Here is a 22,015-nt window from a genome sequence, read left to right as displayed (position 1 = left end):
TAAAATGTAACCATTTTCTCATAAATGCCACCTGCAGTTTAGAGTTTTGTTTTTTGTATACACATAACATTAAATGTCCTCCAGTGAAAATATTAATGAACCTTTGTCATGACTGACATTTTGACGCGAGCACATCCCTATAATTAAGTTCTTCAGAAAAAAAAAAAAAAAAAAGACGTGTTTGGTTACACAAGCCTCTGTGATCTTTAAAGCGAAGGCAGGGGGCGTTTGTGAAAGCAGTCCGGAGGTGTAAGCTTCCCTCTGCAATGCATGATGCTTCGAAAAAATGAAATGAAGAAAGAAAACATCTCCCTTTCATCCGACTTCTTCGTCGGCGGCTCTTATCGTCCCGTCCGTCTTGATGAGTAATTAATTTTCACAGCCATTATTAAAAGCCCCCCATTACTCACAGGAACAGGAAATAACAAACACTCCACTGCCAGCAGTGCGAGCTGTTGACGCTTTGTTGCAAAGGCTGAGTCGTTACCGCGTTTGCCGCTTTTTTTCTCTCTTTTTTTGGCACGGCGACCGATAACCCGTTCACCGCCTCTCTCCATCCATCCAGGAACCGCGGGTAATGGTCTCCTTTTGGGCTCTTTATCTGGACTGAAGAGCAGGAGGGCAGGTGTAAGACCCTCTCAGTGTGGAGAAGGGCAGGTCTGAGAGGTGGCATTTGCTTAGCTTAGCGCTTGTTTGTAGAACAGGCTTTTATCTCGCAGCCACGATGAGCAGAGAGCTTGATGGGGAGCATGAAAAATGAATGAAAAACTAAGACTGCGATCACGTGATTGTCTGTCTTCCATCACTTCCAGTCAGCCCTTATTTTGTTTTGGAGGCTGCAAACAAAAGGCTAAACTTGCAGGGTTTATTTTTTGCTTTCTATCACTGCACTGGAGTTCCTCATGTCTTTAATTCAGTGCTGCTGCTGCAGAGATCTGACCTTCTGCACGCACAACAACCATCCGGCAGTTATATGACAGATCAAAGAATGGCCTCGCATGCAAACGGGCTGGTTTTGTTTTGACTGGAAACACATTTCCCAAAATGTGAGAACAAGCAAGATTAAAAGTCCTTCTAAACTGCCAGAGAGAACCAATCAGTAGCCGGGATGTAAAGGGTCGGTGGTGCAGGTGGTCTCGTAAACAAATCACCAGACAAGCTTTTAGTTCATCTTTTACCTCAGAAAAGAGATTAAGGAGCAGCTGTTTTTTGTCATCTGGCTAAAGGTTTCTCAGGTTGCGTCTCCACAGAGAGTTTCAGTCATTTCCTAGCGTCCAATGTGTCTGGAGCGTCAGAAATCCCAGATTGTTGACAACAAACAGGGTGGATGGTGCGAAATCAAAACACAACAGTACAGTTCTTCCGACTGCAGTTTGATTGATTAACCGCTACGGGTGTCAAAAGTTGCTGCTAAACTGCACCTTTCAGGCACCCTGCACATCATCAAGTGACAACATAAACCGTCAGACACATGATTGTCCAACACACAAGCGTGTCATCGCAGCAGCTTTCCAATTCGAATGCTGCAGATGTGTAAAGCCCGCAGGGACTGGGAATAAAGACACATTTCATTCCCCCTCCCAAGGCAAATGCTTTCTAATGACTTTAAACAAGCACTTGAAATTAATTTTGCCCCTGGAGTGATGCTCGGCGCTCGGCTTTCGTGATTGGAGCCGGAATTCTACAGAAGAGGTCATGTCAGTCGGTATCTTTGTGCCGCAGCACAACTGGGGAAATCAGGAGCATCAGCAAGCCTGAACCTTTTGCCGTGGCTTCAACCAACTGTCTCGAGATTAAGAATCAAATAAGCCAGAGCAATGTTGCGGAGCAACTCCAAGCATCAGAGACATCTCATATGCTGAATTTGGCATTCAAGAGAGAAGTACTGTAAAAGGATGGATAGATAGATGGATAGATAGATGTTTTTTTTTTATGTATGTGGTGCATTGCTTATTATAAGAAGAGAAGGGAGACAGTAGGTGAATGGCAAAGTGACCATGTTGTACCGCAAAAGATTTATTTTGTAAGTAAAAATGTTAATATTCAAACAGTGGAGGAATTGTAACAATGATGAATATGAATGGCACAGCGCTGGTACTGACAGGGGTCAGGACTAGTGAACCATGGAAGTGTTTGGTGCGCACCGTGGATAGAAAACCAAAGGGGAAAAGAGCTCCCTGGGGGTATTCCACTGAGAAGGACCTCAGGGCGCATATTTTGCAAAGGCAACTATAATCCAACACCGACGAACCTATACAGTGCGTCGATGATACCCTTAAAAACAGAGAAGGTGAAAGAGAGTTTAAAAAGAACTCAGTGTACCTCCAGTATTCTAGAAGACTAAGTTCATTTGAGAACCATAACATTTACTTGAGACCTGCAAAACTAAAAGCTTTCTTGGGGAAGCTGAGGCCAGGCATGAGCAACCTGAAGAAGCGAGGAAGATGCTAGGCTAACAGGCTAGCTGCCGATTCACAAGGCGTCAGTGCAGCTGCCTTCCCTGATAGGTCCTAAAGACAAACTTCAGCAGCAGATTGCAGAAAGGACGAAAGCCAATCTCGGCAACAAAGGCAGACTTTGGGTATACATATATATATATATATATATATATATATATATATATATATATATATATACATATATATATATATATATATACATATTATATATTTAGAGGACCACAATGTACAGGAGTTGGTTTTTCAAGAGCAAATCCAAAAAAATGTTGTTTGAGAAGCGAGTGCCTGAGCTCTCCCGTGTGCCTGAGAATTGGAGATCTCTCAAGTCTGTCGACGACGGGGGCGGGGGGGCGTCCCCGAAATATACGGGACAAAGTGAAGTGCGTCCCGTATCAGTTCATTACGGGACAGGTTTTTTTAGTTGCCAAATACGGGACAATCGTGTATTTTACGAGAGGGTTGGCAACGCTATCTAGACCACAGACGGAAATCAAATGAGGTTTTGTAATTTTCCCTAAAAAAAACGGCACAAATTGTGTCCCGGGAGAGATTCTATTTTTCCCGGGACAGGTGGTGAAAATAGAGAACAATTCTGGGAAAACCGGGACGGGTGGCAACTCCAGCCACTGGCTGTCGGAGCTGTTCTCCTCTGCTCTTCAACTCTCCACGAAGATCGACAAATTTCCTCATCTTCCGCTACAGAGAGTGCGAGTGTGAGCGTCAGCGTTGCAACATCTGCCCTAAAAATCAACGACTTGCCCAAACTAGCGGAACTTGTTCGCAAATGCGGCGAGATCGCGCCCGTCAGTCTCGGCTATTAAAAGGCGAGACTGGAAACATTCACATCGCTTCTGTGTTTTTGACAGATCTTCGCACCTGGGTTTTTTTTTCCAGCTGACAACCGAAACTGACGCTATTGCAGAGCTGCTCATCTGCGATGACTGAATCTGTGAAGACTTTGCTCACGTGTACAAAGGAAGCTGATTGTCTCATTTTGAAAGTGGCACCCAGAATGTTAAAGGGGCCCTATGATTGCCATTTCCTGATTGAATACACGCATTTGGGTTGTTACTTCTAATAATAAACTTTTTTTTTTTTATTTTGTAAGAAAAAGTAACGGAAGAGTCTGTTTTGGCTAGTTGCTCAGTGCTAGCTCTGGCTAACAGGGAATACTGGCTACTAGTTCTCATGCAGCAACACCTTGCCCACATTTTTATTCAAAGTCTGCCAAGGCTTTAATGATCATCTCGGCACGTGACGTAGGAAGTCAAACGTCAAAACACAATAAAAGCCAGCCCATCCAGAAAGTTTTTCATACTTGGTGTGTTGGTGTGTTAGTCAACATGCTAGTAACGCAATAAGACATGTTGAGGAGTTTCATAGTTTTTTTTTATTTATTTTGTTAATAGCACTCCTTTAATCCAATCAACATCCTAGTTATTTTGAGGCAACTGTTCCAGCCAACAGTTCCAATTTGTTGACTACAGGCAGAATATTTTACATTTTTACAAACCGTTCAGAAAAACCACCAAAAAAGAATCCTACAAAAAAAAAAACAACAACTCCAAACTGTGCATGTTTGGAGCCACCCAGAATCGTAGGACTTGCCACTAAGCTGCCCTTGCACTTTAGGTCCTTTCAGGATTCTTCCAGATTTGCGCCAGTCACACCACAGAAACATCACCACTGAAGCAGGGACTCGGTCAAGCGTTTTTTGCGCTCGCTGCCATGAGGCAGAGAGCGGCTAAAACCTATTGAATGTTTCAAAGGAATGTTTTCGCACGTACGACGGCTCGCTCTACTTCCTTTCCATTTCAGCGATGCTCAACCCTTAGAACTCGTCACCTCTCTGTGTTTTTCATGCATTGATTTTTTTATTTCATTCATTTGTTCAAAGAAAAGAACAATTTAACGTGAAAAACAACGTCCTGATTAACTAGAACGAAAGGGAGTAGAAAGGAGAAAAGCAACAAAATGAACTGATAATAAAATTAAATAGAATTGCTGCCAGCCAAGACACTCATATACCTTTTTAGTTATACCAAAGAGACAACTTAATCAATACCATTCATACAACAAAAAAAACTCTTTATGCCTTTCATGGCAGAGGGTACTGCAATCAAATGTTTCATTATATTTCCTTAACAAACTGGCTTTAATGGTTCTTTTTAAACGGAAAGTTTGATTTGAATTTTTTGGTTTCTTTGTGCAGGTTGTTCGAAAAACTGATTATTTTTACAGAAACACAACGTTCCATCGATTTAGTCCTGGATGTGGGTTGGTTGTTTTTTTTTGTTTGTTTGTTTTTTAAAGATCTCTGTTTATACATGTTTAATACCTCGCCGGGATATTTTTTGAGGCATCACGAAAAGCTGTGCTAGTGCTGAGGGGAGCCATCTCAAGCTTTGGATCCGTTTGATATATTCCGTCATTTGAAAGAGGCAGAACTTTTTCGCCCGCAAGTTCATCTCCGGCTCGGTGACACAGAGCGAGTATCTCTCTGGGCGATGGCCTCGCTCCAAGAAAGGGTTTTGGGAACCTCAATTTGGCTTCACTCAACCCTTTTGACCGTCCAGAAGGATAATCCCGACTTTTCTCTCCGTTTCCTCTCCTCAAAGACTCATTCATCTCGCTGGCCCCAGTATATCTTTCGCCCACTCCGTTCCCCTTTTTTTCTGCCTCGTTATCCTCGGCTCGGTCCTCCCGTCGCCTCGGAAAATCACCTTCCACACAGAAACGATTCCGAGGGTGTGGGAGCGGGGCGGGGGGGGTGTCTTTTGTGAAATGCGGCGCAAAAAAATGAATTTTACATGGGCTGCGCGGGGTCGACACTCCCCGCACGTCCAGCCCAAAACACACAGGCACATACAAATCCACCTGGTCCGAGCACACGAGCCGGCGTGACCCGCGGAGCCCGCAGAGAGCGCAGGCGCACGATTGTGTTGTAAGCTGAGGGGGGAAAAAAACTACAAAAAAAACCCCGCCATCCACGCACGTACGTATTCATCCTCTCGGATGAATACTGGAGTGTGCAGCGAGCTTGGAAGCGCATCAGATCAAAGACGTTGTGATGGCTGCCTGATGTTTTATTGATCACAAACCAGTTTCAGTGTTTTTTTTGGGGGTTGTTTTTTTTTACCCGAGCCGCGAACGTTAGTTGAAAATCTTCTTCAGCGTTTTGAGCCTCGCACGCAGCAGGCTCTGACGGAGGAGGTGATGCTCCTAATGTGACACATTTGACAAAAAAAAAAAAAATGAAAATGGAAAAATGCAGCCCCGGAGCTGAACTCACACAACATGTTACTGTTATGATTTTAGATGTTTTTTTGCGTCAACACTTTTGGGATCGTAAACAAGTCTTCATCAAAAAAAAAAAAAAAAAGGAGGCTAGGAAAAACAGGCTAAGACACGAGATGCTTTTTTATTTTTATTTTTTCGTGACAAATGAACGGCAGAGTGTTCGCGCTCTGTGAAAAAGGAGAGTGATAACTGCGGGAGCGCGAGACGACAGCATCCCGGGCTGGTGACAGACGCGTTTCCTGCCTCGCAAGGGGCCATCACGCGAAGAGTCAAATTAGACATAAAAAGGCCCGGGAAAATGTTGCGGAGAGGGAGGCTCGTTATAACGAAGTTCTGCCGCACGCACTCAACTTGCGATCTTTTTTTTTTCCAAGCGGTGGAAAAATGTGCCGTTTGTCAGAGCGGCCAACTGTGAAGAAGTTTTGGAAAGTGGAGGGATGGAGGCGACTCACTTGGGTTCGTGGACTCAGCGGCTGGTCTCGCTTGTCTCTGATGTTACACATTTGGATCATACAGTACATACACTACCAGTCAAAGGTTGGGACCCACCCTATGACTGGAACGTCTTTTCTTTCATTCTCATGACTGTTGACGTCGCAGTTTCTCGCTGAAGGCATCAAAGCTACGTATGAACACACATGGAATTATGTAGGAAACAATAAAAGTGTAAAATAACTCAAACGTGTTTTATATTTAAATTCTTTAGAATAGCCACTTTTCATAAAGAGCATTAGTTGAGTTATTTAACATGTTTTTCTTTGCTGATTAATTACAAATATCTTGCTCGTATATTTGATGTCTTCAGCATCTGTCTGCAGTGTCGAAAGTCGTGCCCTCCTGGTCAACCCTCTCCCTCTTCATCGACTCAACTGCATCCTGAAAAACTTTTTTTTTTTTTAATTATTATCAACAATCACCTGCTGCTTGGCTAAACGCCTCACAGTTCACTGTTTCAACCTGGCGAAACAGAGGTTGCAAATCCTTTTCATTGCGAAGACAGATTTTGGGGGGATTGAACATGAGAGCGCAAGGGAAAAGGTGGAGCCCTGCTGACGCTCCTAATTTCCCCAGATGTGCCGTGGCACAAAGATACTTCGACCTCACTCTTCCATAGAATTGCAGGTCCAATCAGAGCAGCCTTGTGCTGCGTCACTCCAGATGCAAAATTAAATTCACCCCTTGTTTGAAGTCAATATAGAAATCATTTGTGGAGCGGGGCCTTCGGAGAGGGATTTCTAATCTCACGTGTTACACATCTGGAGCATCGGGCTGGAAAACAGCTGTGAAGGCACACGTGTGTTCGAGTGTAGAATGTGTTTGCTTGCTTTGTGTGATCATTTGATAATGTGCAGGTTGCCTCAAAGGTGAAGTGAGGACTGTGGACACTTTCAGTTCTTCTGTAGCAGTGACTTGTGCCTGCCATACTTACCTGTAGTGGCTAATCTGACTCCTCGATGCCATATTTAAGACAATCCAACTGCAGTCTGAAGAACTGTTGTATTCCAGAACCCTGATGTGATCTGTCTGATGTTCCCGGCACATTATGCAATAAGAAATGGATGAAAACTGTCTGCGGCGGCGCTCCCTGAGATACTTTCTGTCTTTCAGCCAGCGGAGAAAAACAGTCCCTCCTTAATGTCTTTCCTCCAGCAAAAGATGAACTAAAAGCTCTTTCGGTGATTTGTTTACGAGAGCTGCGCCACAGACCCTTTGCAGTCTGGTTATTGATTGATTCTCTCCCGCAGTTTTTCAGACTTCAGTCTTCCTTCCGCTCACATTCCCGGTAAAGTCCTTTTAGCCACAAAAACACCGACACGTTCACATCTGAGGCCACCGGATGTCGGCAATTTGTCATGTGGCCATTTAGCCCTTCGCTGAGCGCACCTGCTAGCACTTCACCTCACTGGTTAAACATGTGAATCCTTTCTGAATGTCTGATGTGTGCGTATTTATGTTGTGCTGCTGTCAACTGATGTGACGTGAGAAATTTTTCAAATGTGCTGCGTATGTGAATATTGTAAAGGGAACACATATGTTTTGATATTATGTTTCAACACAGTACTTCAAAAAAAAAAATAGTTGGGTAGTCTTAAACTGGGGGCACTGGAATTTTACAGCATTATAAAAAAATTTTGGGAAAATGTGCAATTAAATGTAAACATATCAGTTGACCGGTTTAAATAGGAAACATTAAGGTCCAATGTGATTTCTTGCACTTCCATCTCTCTCCAGCGAAGCAGCTTTATAGAATTAGCCAAAATTGATCATCAGATAACAGCATATTTAGCCCTCTGACAGCCTCCTTCAACCTTTGCCCGGCAGTGATGTCACTGAGCTGGGGGAGGTTTCAGTGCCCTTCTGACACCACAAGTTACTTTATCTGTTTTTTGCACACTCAGTTTCTGCAAAAAATTACTCACAAACCTTTTCTCAGGCCCAAGATATCTGCTGACATTCTGTAGAGCGGGAAAAAAAAAAAAAACTGGTGAAGTAAACTTTGCATAATGTGGGTCCTTTAAGGCGAGTGCGTCAGTGTGTGTCTTTGTTTTCTCTGCATGCAAAACAAACCACGGCTCCATAACTTTTATCCCCTCGGCAGTCAGACTTTGAAATTCCATGTAGGTGTTTAAATCCGTATGCCATGTGATTTATGTTGCACTTTGTACCATATCAACTACTGGCAAGTTTATTCATCGTTCAGCCCTCCTGGCTGCTGGTGCACTTGCCAAGGTGTTTCCTGTCAATACGGAGTATTTTGGGATCTCTAAACGGCGCGGCGCTAACACACTGCTCCCCTTGTGGGATTAATAAAGTTGTTTGTGCCCTGAACCTGAAAGGGAGGTAATTGCTGCCTTTAAAATCATTATTAGTGGCATCAATATAAAGTTCGCTCAGGGAGAAAGAAACAAAAAACGGATCTTGAGGGCTTCTTCTTCTTTCTCTTTAAATTTTAAAGACCTCTTTGCACGCCAGAGTGCTCATTCCGTTTAAACATTTGTTGGTTGTCCTTGCACGTATCAACAGGCTACTTTCTAGTGTGGCAAGGTGAAGAGGGCCCGGGCGGGCTTCACACCCCCAGACTCCAGGGAATAGTCAGGCGCACCAACCAGTCGGCCAAAGGGATGTCTCTCTTGGCCAAGTAGCCAGGGCACATGATCAATTGGAGGCAAAGTGGTGACAGGACCCTCAACTGGCACATTAGCACCCGTGTAAACAGTGAAGTTCACGTTGATTTGTGTCTTTACATTTAAGAGTGTTGCAGGGCCCTTGCAGCGGCAATAATGGGGCTTTTCCACAAGCACCTACTTAACTCGACTCGGTTCTCAAGCTTTCTCTACTGGGAGGTAGCACCTGGCACCAGGTACTATTTTAGTACCTCCTCGGCCGAGCTGAAAGTGTTGCATCAACACAGTGCAGGCCAACTGATTGGACAGGAAGGGACAACACTGAGTGATTCATAAGATGATTCACCGCACCAGAGAGACAACAACTGCCGGTAAAGAAATCATTTTATGTGTCAATGCACTTGGCACATAAAGTTAATTCAGATGAGAGTGACACCTTCACAAAAAATCCAAACCCACAATTAAAAAAAAAAAAAAAGTTTTTTTCAAGTGATTCAAGTGATGGGTACCAGCAGACATTAAAGGTCCAGTGTGTAATATTTATCTTGATTTATGACTGTTATATTGGCAAAGGTTTAATGTAATGCACATAAATACACTAATGAAAGTGTATCATTGCAGTACCATAAATGTAATTTGTTTTTCCTACCCTTAGAACAGTTGTTATGTATATAAGAATATACGTAGATCAAGGGTCTTGCTCCCAGTTAGCTGCCACCTTGGACCACCATATTTCTAAGGAAGCCTGGTGTGGACAATCCAGCCCACCTGAAATCATTTCTTTTTCAAAATCTCCAAATATTAAAAACTTAACCTTTAAAAATGTTGTGAGAAGATTGGTAGATACTAAGAAGTGATTACCGTAATATGAATATGGCACCGTGAGGTGCGATGCCGAGGGACTTCGGGGCCGCCTTTGCTTTCGACCGTCCATGTATTGTAATGGAAAGCGAACGAGGTTGAGTCGAGACAAGTACGGCTGAAAAATCAAATGGAAAAACGTGTTGTGCCTGTCAACACGTGGCTTCATCCCGCCCTAGCGCGAGGCTAAAAGCCTTCCCGCTGCGCCTGCCTTTCCCGACGCGCTCCGGCCAAAGGTGGGCAGAAATCACACCTGATTTAGTGTTTTTGCCCGGGGGAAAGTTGGAAACGTCGCTCGAGCCGACGGTGGCTCGAAAAATAATTCAAGAACGCGGCAGGACGGCGCGACTTTGACGCCTCGGCAGTGAAAAGTTTTGATGCGTCGCCGCGTTCCGTCGACGAGTGGGATAGATCTCGGAGCCTTAACCTCGTTCCATCCCCCCTGTGTGTGGAAGCCTGTAATTTCCGCGGGAAGGAAAAAAAAATTAATAAATAAACAGAACGCGATGAATTCATAAAAGCCAACATCTCTCCCTCTCTCTCGCTTTCTCACTCTCTCTCTGCTGGTTGCTCATTATCTCAATCCAATTTTCTCTCCCAGCCTGCCTGCCTGTCTGTCTGCCTGCCTGCCTGCCTGCCTGCCTGCCTGCCTTGTCTCCGCCTGCCGCTGCTTTGCCACCTTTATTGCCTGCCCCGTCCCACTGATTCACCGCTCTCGACGGAAGAAGGTCCGCAGCCTTGCCCGGCCCGATTCCCGTGAAATTTATGAGAATAAATAGCCGCCTCTCTCTGCCTCCCCGCCTTTCATTCTCCCCGCCGGTGCGTTCTGTTAGATCCTCCTCCCTCACTCCAAACACTCCTCCATTCCCTCTATATTGCACCTGTCTCTCAGACGCTTTAGTTATCGCCCCCTCTTTATCCTCCCACCCAGCCGCCATCTCGCCTATCACGCCTCCCCCCCCCCTCCCTTGTCTTCCGGCTGACGGAGGCGTATCGCACGCAGAGGAGGCTCTCAATCTCCCGCTCGTCACCTTCTATCACGGCGCGGCGCTTTTTGTTGTCAAATTTAGGCGAACTCGGCCGGCCAGGCGCGCACCCGACGGGACACACACACCGATGATTCGCCGCATCCGTGTCCCGTGTTGAGCAATGCTCACTGCCGGCCGGCCGGCCTGCGTCCGCTTTTCTCCTTAAAGAAAGAGTGAGACGGCTGTACACACACACACACACACACACACACACACACACAACGCCCTGCACTACATCCCAAAGCTATTAGTTCCTGAAAGCGTGCTCCATTCAGGCTTGACACCCCCTCGCACAAGCCTCCTACACGCACACACACACACACACACACACACACACACGCACACGCACACACACACAAACTCCCGGGGCTCGCCTCTCCGCGCGCCACGGCGCACCCCCTTTAATAGCTTTCCACACAGCAATCTAGCCGCTTGCCTGTTGAGCCAATTGAGTGCATTATATCCATAATTGAAGGCTATTGATTGACGGACAGCAGACGCGTCGCAGGACCAAAAAAGAAAAAGAAAAAAAGAGCGGGAGCTTCCGACTAAGTGGACCAAAAAAGTACAAAGTGCAAGCAATTTCTCTTCTTTTTTTCCCCACCTCGTCTTCTCCTTCCAGGAAGCGGGCCGGGCCTGTCCGCCAGAGGGTTTCTCACACGAGGCCGCGACTCATGGGCCTGTTGTCAGGCAGGCCGCCGCTTGAGGTCTCCGCCGCAAGGTCAGCCCATGAAATTGACTGTGAGATGGGAAATAGTCCCTTGGATGGACATAATTGAACATGGCTTTTTTTTTTTTTTCAAAGGTGCCATATTGTACATTTTTCTCTTTATTTATTCCAGACTCCAGAGAAGCAGCCTTGGAAAATGCATTACCGTTAAAAAATACATCTATTCCTCTGTTAGACGTGGTTTTCAACATGGACACGGTTTATCTGAGCCAGTATATGGTGGGTCAGAGCACGAATAAAGTCTATTTTAAATTTTTATAGATATACAGTATATCTATATGTTACTGAGACTCCCTGACAGATTACAGAAACAGAAACTGAAAATCTCAACCTGTAACTTGTGTGTATGAAGGATAACAAACTTCAAATTAGCAGACTAGCGCCCTTTTCTATCCCAAAAAAATGTGAAATGTTAAATATTAAAAAAGACAGATAGCTTCGAGTTTCAAAAAAAAAAAAGGCCATGCGCAGAGGTACCGAAAGCCTGCATTCTATTGTTTGGCCAGAGGGGGCGGCCGAAAATGCTTGCAAAAAGACAAAAAAAAATGACTTGCAGACTTGTGTCTAATTACCATCAGTGCTTACAGGTGGTGTCCTTAACATGACATTAGCAGCATGAGGTGAAAACATGAGCAACACATTTAGCCTTCTTGCTAACGGGGACGGCGTCGGAGGACTTGTTTGAATGTGTGTGTGTTGGTGCGTTTGAGCGTGTGAGCCACAGATCACACTGATTGGACGGCAACAGGAGCATGAGGGCAGAAGAGTGCATTGCAAGTCTTCCACATGATTAAAACGACAGACAGCCAGAGTGAGACCAGAACTTTGCGACTGGCTGAGCAGTACACACAGCAGCTAGAATGGTGGCTCGCGAGGAGCTAAAATCACTTTGCCAAGTTCCTTTTTTCTGTTGTTCAACTGTTCGCAGCCTCCAACAAAAGAAACATTTGCGTCAAAGAATAAAGTGATTTTCGCATCATTTATCCGCACACTTGATTTCCAGCCTGTTAAACGGCGAGCACAAGAATTTATTGACACATTTTCCTCTTTTGTGTGCGAGACCGGGAGTGCTTGCGCGCCGCATTTCCCCAATTTCCAGAGCCTCGTACCTCATAAAAGTGTCACTGCTTCACAGTAAGCGACTCTGACGTGCCGTCCTCCGCCTCACGCACGCCCCCCGCTCACCTCCCTCCCCTCCCCCACACTTAATCAAGATCCATCGGTCCCCGAGAGCGTCGCCGCGTCCTCACGCGGCTGCGCGCGGCGCCACGGGTTTGCGGGAATTTCAGTTCGAATTAGCGCCTGTCACGTCGTTAATGCCCTGTCTTTCAAATGGGCGCTCCCTTTTCATCAACAACACTCTAATTTCTTTCACAAGGTCAAGCCCCGCTGGAGGTCACGCAGACGCGCCACTTGACTGGCGCCGAGGGCGGCCGGGGGAATATTGCTGTGGGTGTGATTGTTTGGAAAAAAGAATCAAGGCTTTATTCTAGAAGGCAAAATGCTCGCGGCTGACTTTTAGAAACCAAGAAATAGAAAGAAAGTCTGCTTTACCTTCTTATTTGGCAATTTGCACTCAACTTAATAAAAGCGTGACTCATACAGAGTAAATAGTGGCAGGCGATGGAATGTGTTTTGTGTGCTGCACTGGCAAAAACCTCTAAAATGTTGCAATCAGAAATGTATTAAAAATTCTTTCCTGTGGACAGATTTTTTTTTTTATTATCATTATTATTATTATTAACCTAAAATACACTTTAAACTTCACTGGTAAACCTTTGACTGTGCACATCCGACTGCTCAGTGTTTGAGTACTTATTGCACAACATGCTGTTCTCAAACAAGGTGTTTAGCCGTAAAATTCACAAACACAAGAATCTGACCCACCGATCCATCTGATTTAATGACGGCTTGTATTTAAACAGTCCTCCTCATCATGCTGTTTACATCTTGTTGTCGTGACACCAAGCAACACATGAAGACAAGGTCGAAGAAACGACCATTGCACGCTTCTGCTTAAATATCTGACAAGCAACATGACTGTTGCATGAATTTTTTACACGTTCCATTAATTTCACTCAAAAGTCTAACATCCTTAACTTCTTGTACCTACTGTGTATCTATGCGTTTCAGCTCTGTGCTCCAGGTGCAGCTCTAATGACAAACTGGAGGCAGCTGTGCGATCGTGTCCCTGGTCTATAAAAGAAGCCTGCTGACTTGTGTGCTTTGCTCACTCGGCTGCTCCTCAAGATGCAGATTTGTGTGCTCACCATGTTTCTTCAGCACTTTGGAATCGAATCATGTCGCGTTGCACCTGGGAGGACAAATGCTTCTTTTCTCCCCCCCCCCCCCATCGCCCCTCCCTCAGCCCAGCCGTGTTTCAGATACATGAGAGAATTTCACCAGGGACCCAGATTCATTTCCGTTTTCACTCGCCTTGCCACACCGAAACGGCCCACTGAGATCACGGCCGACAAAAGACTGGGCCAAAAGGAGCAGAAGGCAGCAGAGGTCACTCTGATAGGTGCGCCGTGCCGCTAAGTGCTTCAGCAGGGTTGGGGAGAGGTCGAGGGTGAGGAGCAAAAGGCTAGCGGGCGCCTGAGGTGGTGGCGGCAAATTAGCCCAATAGGCTCTCAGAGGTATCGCGCCACACTCGGGCTTCAATTGATCCTGTTGTCTCCTGGGGTGACACCTCGTCAGAAGCTCCAGCGTTAGCGGTTCAGCCTTGGGGAAATGCTAGTTAGCCACTTCCAGCCAACAAAAAAGGGGGGGGAATGAACTGGATTCGCGTTTAGCAGAAATAGAGTGTGGAAGGAAGGAGGTGTCATTCTGGAATGTACTCTTCTCTTTTTCAACACTTTTAAGGAAATATCATGATGTATAATATAAATGATATGAAATGTTTGAAGCATGCCAGAGATGATCTTTAGAAAAGTCAATAAAAGTTGACTTGTTTTATAACAAGTCTATTTTTTTTTCCTAAGTAATCATTTTAGGATTTTAGAACAGAATGTTCAACTTTAACTTTGTGTTTCTGACTACAACATATTTTCACCATTTTGGCCTTCTTCATGAAGCATATTGTTGTTTGTGTGTCTTGCTACTTTTAAATCAATCAGATGTGTATTTTGATTTGTTTTTCTGTTTCTGTTTCTTTTTTTTTTTTTTTTGCTTTTTCAGTCTTGAAATGAAAAAATAAAAGCTATGTGTATTCAGTACTTCACCACAAACTGTGCCCGTTTGTTAAAAAATGATTCCGAAATTTGAAACAGCAAAGGGATCACTCAGTGTAGTTGCAGCTTCTGGTCAATCTTGGCATTGACCTTCTTGGCTGCTGGAGGGGAAAGAACGACCACTCATTTTTCAATCACTTTAAACGAAATAAAATTTAAAAAAAAATGGCTCTAAATTAAAGTGATTGTCTTGTTTCCAGTGAATGATGGACAGCGCGGGGTCGGGGAGTGCATTTCATCAACATTTCACATGAAAGCCAGCGATGTAATGAGAGGACGGCAGCTCTTTGAAACCTCCCAGCAGCCGCCGGGCTTTGATCTGCGCGGCAGGCCGTCTGCAGGAGTGATGTTTTTTTTAAGCCGCGATTCGCTCACCGTACACATTAACCCTTCCCCCCCCCCCCCCCCCCGAGCTCTTCTAAATTGAAAAAAGGCTTAAGAGTCTCACCTTTCCTATTCTACCTATTCTTCACTGAAGGACTCAAAGGACCAAAACAACTCGAGTGCTCAAGTGAATAAGTATTTTAGCCACTAATGCGCACGGCACTAGCCTGCAGTCACACCTCCAGGCTTGTTTTTCACTCTTTAGTATTAAGCTCACTTTTATCTTTTTATGAACGTCTTCCCCCCCCAAAAAAAAACTTCTACTTCCAGCCAGAGGATATGAAGCACTTTTGGGCTGGCAGCTGTAAGTTGGAGGAAAAGCTTTGCAGCCAAGTTATGATTTGTGGTCTGCTGGTGTTCCTTTTGAATGCATCCATGTTAATCTATAGCCCACGTTTTCGCTGGTCTGATTGTTATTCTCGATCCAGACTTGGCATTTCCCCTCGTTCGTCCTGTCCAAATGTGACTGTATCTGATCCTGCTGTCGGAGCCTCCATCAAGCCCGTAGTTCACCGAGGACGAAATCTCGCAAGGCGTGCGAGTGAACACGAAACTGCCCATGTAAAATCCCTGATTCTTTTTTTCCTCTCCCCCCTCTTTGGCCCAATCAATACGTGTGAAAAGGTGGAAAGGCTTGAGGGGGGAGGTGTGAGGCGTTCATTGCTCTCCTGTGTGATCCGCCGTATTGTGACCTTTCCATCCATTTGAAATGACGACTGACACGAGATGGTACAGATTGTTTCGCATCTGTTGGCATTTTAAACATCAAAAAAAAAAAAAAAGGAAAGGAAAAGCTGGCAGAAGACATTTAGATCAAAATGCTCCTCGCTGACTTTCAGGTACAAAGAGCAGTCCGTTTAGCATCTCTAATGTGGCTGTAAATAGGCATTTATGACATGATTACATCAATATTAATAAAGGCACAAGAACTATGTGTTTGTTGGAAGGCTGTAACAGATGCTTTTGTTTTAAGATAACAATATTTTGAATCAATTTTTCAATTCCTTTTTTAGATTTACCTGACTGTTGAGTCAAAAATCCAAAATCACAGTGAAACCATCATTAAAGGGGCAATAGGTTATTTTTTTAACCACTAGAGAGCGCAGCTGAGCATAGTATGCAAACCAGAATAAAAAAGGCTTCGCATTCGCGTTCGTCTCATTTCCAAAAAAAATAAAAAAAAGTTTTTTGTTTTTTGTTGACGTCTTGTTTTTGTCAGTGACATGTTTTGTGCTGCTGTCAAAGCATGTGCTCACAGCCCACACACTCACAACCGCAATGAAAAATGTAAGGAAAATCAAAACTGGAGCACCTGAACTTTATCTAAGGGGTAAAGTTTAAATTAAAAAATTAAAAAATCCACTCACCTTGTTTGTCCTGTGGGTTCAATATGTTCATTCGACACTCTTGCCTTTTCATCTCTCGGAGGCTCGGAGGGAGCCTCTCTTGAGACAACGTGCACTTTCCTGGGCTTGTTGTTTGGACAAATATTTAAAAGGTTTTATTGGTTTTTGGAAAAGAGCGGCCACTTTAATATATTTTGCTCTCCGAGGGTGCGACGTGCCTTCCGTCAAGTCTGGACGATTAGCTGCCAGACAAAGATCTGTGTGGAATTAACGTCTCCGCACAGGGTAAAACCAGAGTTTTTGCTTTTGTTGCCAGACGGCGGGGATTCGGGTTTTGTCACGGGCCACCGAGGACAACACCGACGACGTCCCGAAGCGCGAAGCTCTCACAGGAGAGGAGAGGAGAGACGGCGGTGGTTGGCAAGAGAGGGAAAGAGCCTGGGGAGGCCGAGGAGCGCACACTGGAGGAGCGAGTCGGTGGGGGCGTTCCTCCGAGGCTCTTCACGCAATCGTCGCTGTCACATTGTGCAAAGCTTTTGCTCGCCTGTCACATAAACAAGGTAAAAGGAGTTTCTCGGGCTCGGTGTCCCCGTTTCCGTGGCAGATACAAAATGTTGTATTAAAGCCTGTTTGGAAAATGTCATGTATCTCTGGGGAAAATACAGGAAACGTGGGCTTCTTTGAAAAAAAAAAAAATCTAGCAAAAAAGAAAAAAAAAACAAAAGCAAAACTCGCTGGCATGTTGTGACTGAAGAGAAGCTCAGGCGCTGCTCCGATCACTTGAAATGACCCGCGCTCCTGAGAAAGATCAGTCTCCCTGGGGTTTTTTTCCACACTGAAAACACCCGGGTTCATTTTTTCAGCAGAGTCTAGCGTATATAGTTCAGATCAGATCTGCCACTCTGTTTCGGGTGGAGCACAATTACAAATCTCGCCTGTCAAATGCCGCCTCTGACTTGTGCGCGTACAGTCTGCTGCATGGCGGCATCTGAAATCTTGTTTTTAAAACTCTTGGTATTATTAATTGAAATTCCTGCGAGCGTTCGGAATATGGATCCAACATTTGGCGCCCCAATTTTCTTCCCGATGCGCCAGATGTTTGAACGTTTGCGTCAGGGGAGAGGCGGCGACGAGATCAAACCCGGGTGGCTGTCAATTATTCGCACTCCCCGTCCGCTTTCCGAGGAAAATAATCCATCTGCCGAGGAACGGGAGTTTGCGTCTGGAGTATACGGTGCACTTATGTAAGGAAATATTTAACATTTCAAAGCACCTGTTTCCCTCCGGCTATAAATCTGTAATAACGGCAATCTAGACAAACAACACCCCCTGCACCACCACCACCACTCCCACCCCCGTGGGCCAAGAGCTTGCGCATACATATGTATATGCGGGCCTTTTCCTCTTTGTGCGCACACCCACAAGACCATCCGCTGACATTCGGAAGAATCTCTCTGGAGATAAACAGCGGAGTGCTCTGCTCGACGCCCACTGAGTTCTGCTGTGAGTAAAGTACTGTCTGTACAGCCCCGGACGCAGTCGAAAGTTCTTTGAGAAGAGGGTCAAACTTGTTATCCAACTGCCAGGCGGGGGAGGGGGGAGGGGAGAGAGGATGCGGCGGCAGGTGGGCAACATCCCGTCATCCCCAACCCCCCTCTGAGGACGCGGCATATATCCCAGGACTCATCTATTTTGCTGGGTCAATATATCGGAGGCTAATATAACCCAGATGGAAAAAATCCTGCGAGAAAGCTGGGGGAGTGGACGGGGTGACCGAGAACGAGACGCTTGTCCCAGAATTGGCATCCCTGGAGCAGCCCAAGTGAGCTGAACACACGCACTCACTCACACACAAGCACACACACTGTGTTGGATTCACAAAACTCCGGCAGGATGCGGAGGGGTGCGGGGAAGGGGTCCTTAAGGCCTCGTGGAGTAATATAAGGAAAAAAAAGAGGGCGTTCACCGTTCAATCCCGCACATCCAGAGCAAGTCTGTCATGTAATTAGATGCTCTTTTATCCTCCTTTCACTTTGTCTCATCTTCTTCCTCTTCACCCCTTTTTCGTTTGACCTGCCTTTGCATATTTAATGAAACACCCACTCGTGGTGCAAAGCTGTTATTTTCACATGATTAAAAAAAAAAAAAGGGCTGCACATTAATGAGATACCCCTCCTCCTCCCTCCCACCTTTGTGTGAGCCTGAACGCTCGCGCTTGAGCGGGACCTCTTGTTCCCCGGCATCAGGCGCGGCGCCATCACCTCCCTCTGCGTAGCGTGACAGGCGTGACTGTCAAAATGTCGCCGAGATCACAGCGGGGGGGGGAGGCGCACCTACGTGAGGGGTCACGGGGAGGGATTTAAGGAAATGAGATGTGGATCAGGAATGATGGGAACAGATAGGCGGGAAGGGGCCACCATGGGTCGCGTTGAATGAAATGGGTGTGGGGGGGGGGCGACAGTGGGATTACAAAGGCCACTTCTCAAGATGTGAACTTGTCAAGAATGGACTCGCGAACGCCAAGTCTTGCCTTGGAAGTTGACCCCTTGAGTCTGAACCTTCGGGATACGGGCGAACGCACCTCAGTCATTTTACACGTGGAGCGTCACCCAACTGGATGCCCTGCTCGAGCAAACTGACATCAGAGAGAAATTTTCACGTGGGCTTCATATCAATAAATCGACCACAGACTTTGGCCAACCGTAGCTCAGGAGCTCGAGTGGGTTGTCCAATCACTGAAAGAGTAGCAGTTTGAATCCTGCTCGATCTCATTGACTGTATACAAAGATGGATGAAGCTTCTGGCTTCCAAAGGGAAGCCAACGCCATTGTGGTGGCCACCGACAGAGCAACGCTGCACGATTCGCCGTGCCATATGGCTGCGAACGATCAAAGACCCTATGTTTGACTTTGAGGGTTTTCCCCAGAGGAAAGCAGCACAGCGTTGGAAAGAAATTCCCATTTTAAAATGCGCCGGCTGAGTCTAATTGCTCCCCAGCTCCGCTCATTTTCTTCAAGATGAAGCTCGGGCGTTGGCCCATGGAAAAAGAGAGGAGAAAAAAACTGTTGCAACAGAGGACAAAAGTCACACAGTGCAGCGAACATCACATCCCGCCATATTAAAGGCTGATGGCACTGGCAAAGGGAGAGCTGGGTCGGGAATAAATGACTGACAGTATGCAAAGAGGGATGGAGGTTCTGATTTCAAAAGGGAGGCCAATGCAAAAGTACCAAAAACCTGCATTCTATCATTCCAAAGTTGGTTGCAAGGGAAAGGAGTTCTAAATTCATAGCATGACGAACCAGTTAAAATTCTTTAGTTGGTCTAAATCACTAGTAAAGAAAAAACATTAATTAGGTCATAGTGGCCATTGTGTCTGATATGGTCTAATCTTGAGACAAAAACAAAAGGCTATAAAGAAGCAAACTGCAGACATTTTACCAGCAGGAGTTGTTGGAGCACACACTCCAACAACTCTGAAACTTCAATTCAATTCATATATTGACCCAGCTGATCCCAAATGCATTCCGGGAATGTGGGCATGTCAAGATCACTTATTTATATGGACCTGGCGAGATGTGATCTTGGAAATTGCACAGAACTTGAACGGCCAGAGACGCCAGTAAGACGGAAAGTTTTGGCCATATGGAAACGGTCCGAGTGAGGACTGGTTTCCATGCAGAGGAGAGGAGAAAGGGTTGCTGGGATACAGGGATCGATGTGATGCTACAAGAAGGGTGGAGGAAACTCAAACAAGGAAAGTTAACACTCTCTAATCCATACACGCAGTAAATTGGCTGCATAAGTCGATGAATCGTGCCACAGGCTGATGTAAGGAGCGTCTTTGTCTTGGGAACACCAGGGTGTATCAAAGTCATCTCGGCCGTTGTCGGGGTGATAAAAGCCGGGAAGCTGATTGTTTCCCACCGGGAGGTATCCGGCGTTCTTTTACTGTAAAGAGGTGAGAAAGCAAATCTATTTCTGTGCACACTGGTGTGTAAGTGCCGCCTCTAGCTTGATTTACCGTAGCTGTACCCTTTCGGGCTTTGGGCAGAGGAGGCAGTGGGATGGAGGAGGGAGGGGGAAGGACTTCTGTCTACCCTGCGAGATCTTCCTCGGACGTCTATTTCCAAGAAGGCGCTGTGATAATAGCAGTGGTGGTGTGATGGAAATGGCTTCGGGTTGTTTTGCGGCTCTTTATCTGGCGGCTCCTGGAGGCTGTAGCCGGGCCCCGTGCCCGGACTTCTTTGTGTGGCTCCCAGTGGTTGGCTTGTCGGCCCCACTGTTCAAGAGACATGCAAGTTTTACTGTCTGCGGGCAGTGTTTTGGGAAAGTTACAAAAATCGCTCGCTCCACGTGGGCTATCTTGCGAAGAGAGAGTATGTACTCAATAACAAGAGCAAGCGCTCGCTCATGTTTGCACCGGAGTCCAAAACTCACTGGTGCTGCGGTGGTGGTGGTGACACAGGCGGCAGCAAACAGCCCTGATTTCAGTATCTTATCCTACTGCACTAAATGATGTAATCCAGAAAAAGCTTGGTAGCGTGGTGTCTTATGCAGCAGGGATGTACTGATGTTGAAAGAATCTCTGGTGACACAGACAAGAATCAATATATTGCAAGGAAAAAGTTGAGTGTCTGTCAGGCAGGGGTCCACCTGAAGAGCTCACATAGCCAATAAGAGCATCTCCAAAGTTTGGGTCCAAATATATAGGATCTGTCGGGTAGCCTCACTAACATAAACAAGCAGTGTTTCTTTTTTTTACCAACCCATTGGGCTCCAGTAATAAAACCAATCTGATCAGGGCAAAGCATTACTTGATCCTTTAGCTTAGCACATCTGAGTTAGAGCCAGCAAATGTTTCCCACCTGATGTTCCACGATAACATTAGCCAGGAATCATAAAATGCATGTCCTGCATGCCCCCAGTTACCTCCATAAATAATTATTGTCTTTAAAAGTCCTCTTTTGTTTCTACCCAAACAGACATTGCGTGAAAGAAGCCAGACATACCATACATCAGACACTAGAGTAGCTGGAGGAAGTCGAACAGTGGTGAGGAGGGCCAGTCTGCTGTGAATTTGTACACATAAAACAATGTGGGCTGGCGTTTTGAGGCATGTCAGACGGTGCCAGTGTGTTTTGGGCTTTAGTTACCTCAAAATCTCAACAATGTGGCTGTATTGTCGATCGCAAATCTTGCTAACCCTGGAACGGCAGATGGGACGTTTCCTAAATCCATCCCATCTAATATAGCCATCTGGTCCAGAGCCGCGAGAAAATATTTGCAGAGGGAAGGCAAACCTGTCAAACGCAACAGTCACGTTTGTTAGGACCAGCGCCGGAGCCTCGTTAGAGCTCTAGGCCTCCAAGTGATGCTAAGGGTAGCTGACAGCTAGCTATGTGCCATAGTCTTTCACACAACTCGTTAAAAGTAAAGTGAAAAGTCTGAAAATAAAAGCCTCCGGTGACGTTTTAAACGTAGTTCTATCGAATCTATAGTGTTGATGAGATGTCTAATGGCTCAGTTAATGCAGTGGTTGGCTAATG

This window comes from Nelusetta ayraudi, unplaced genomic scaffold (assembly GCF_046127955.1).
Source record: "Nelusetta ayraudi isolate G7.1 ecotype Tasmania unplaced genomic scaffold, CSIRO-AGI_Nayr_v1 ptg000135l, whole genome shotgun sequence".
NCBI classification, from domain to species: domain Eukaryota; kingdom Metazoa; phylum Chordata; class Actinopteri; order Tetraodontiformes; family Monacanthidae; genus Nelusetta; species Nelusetta ayraudi.
This window is presented reverse-complemented; position numbering follows the sequence as displayed.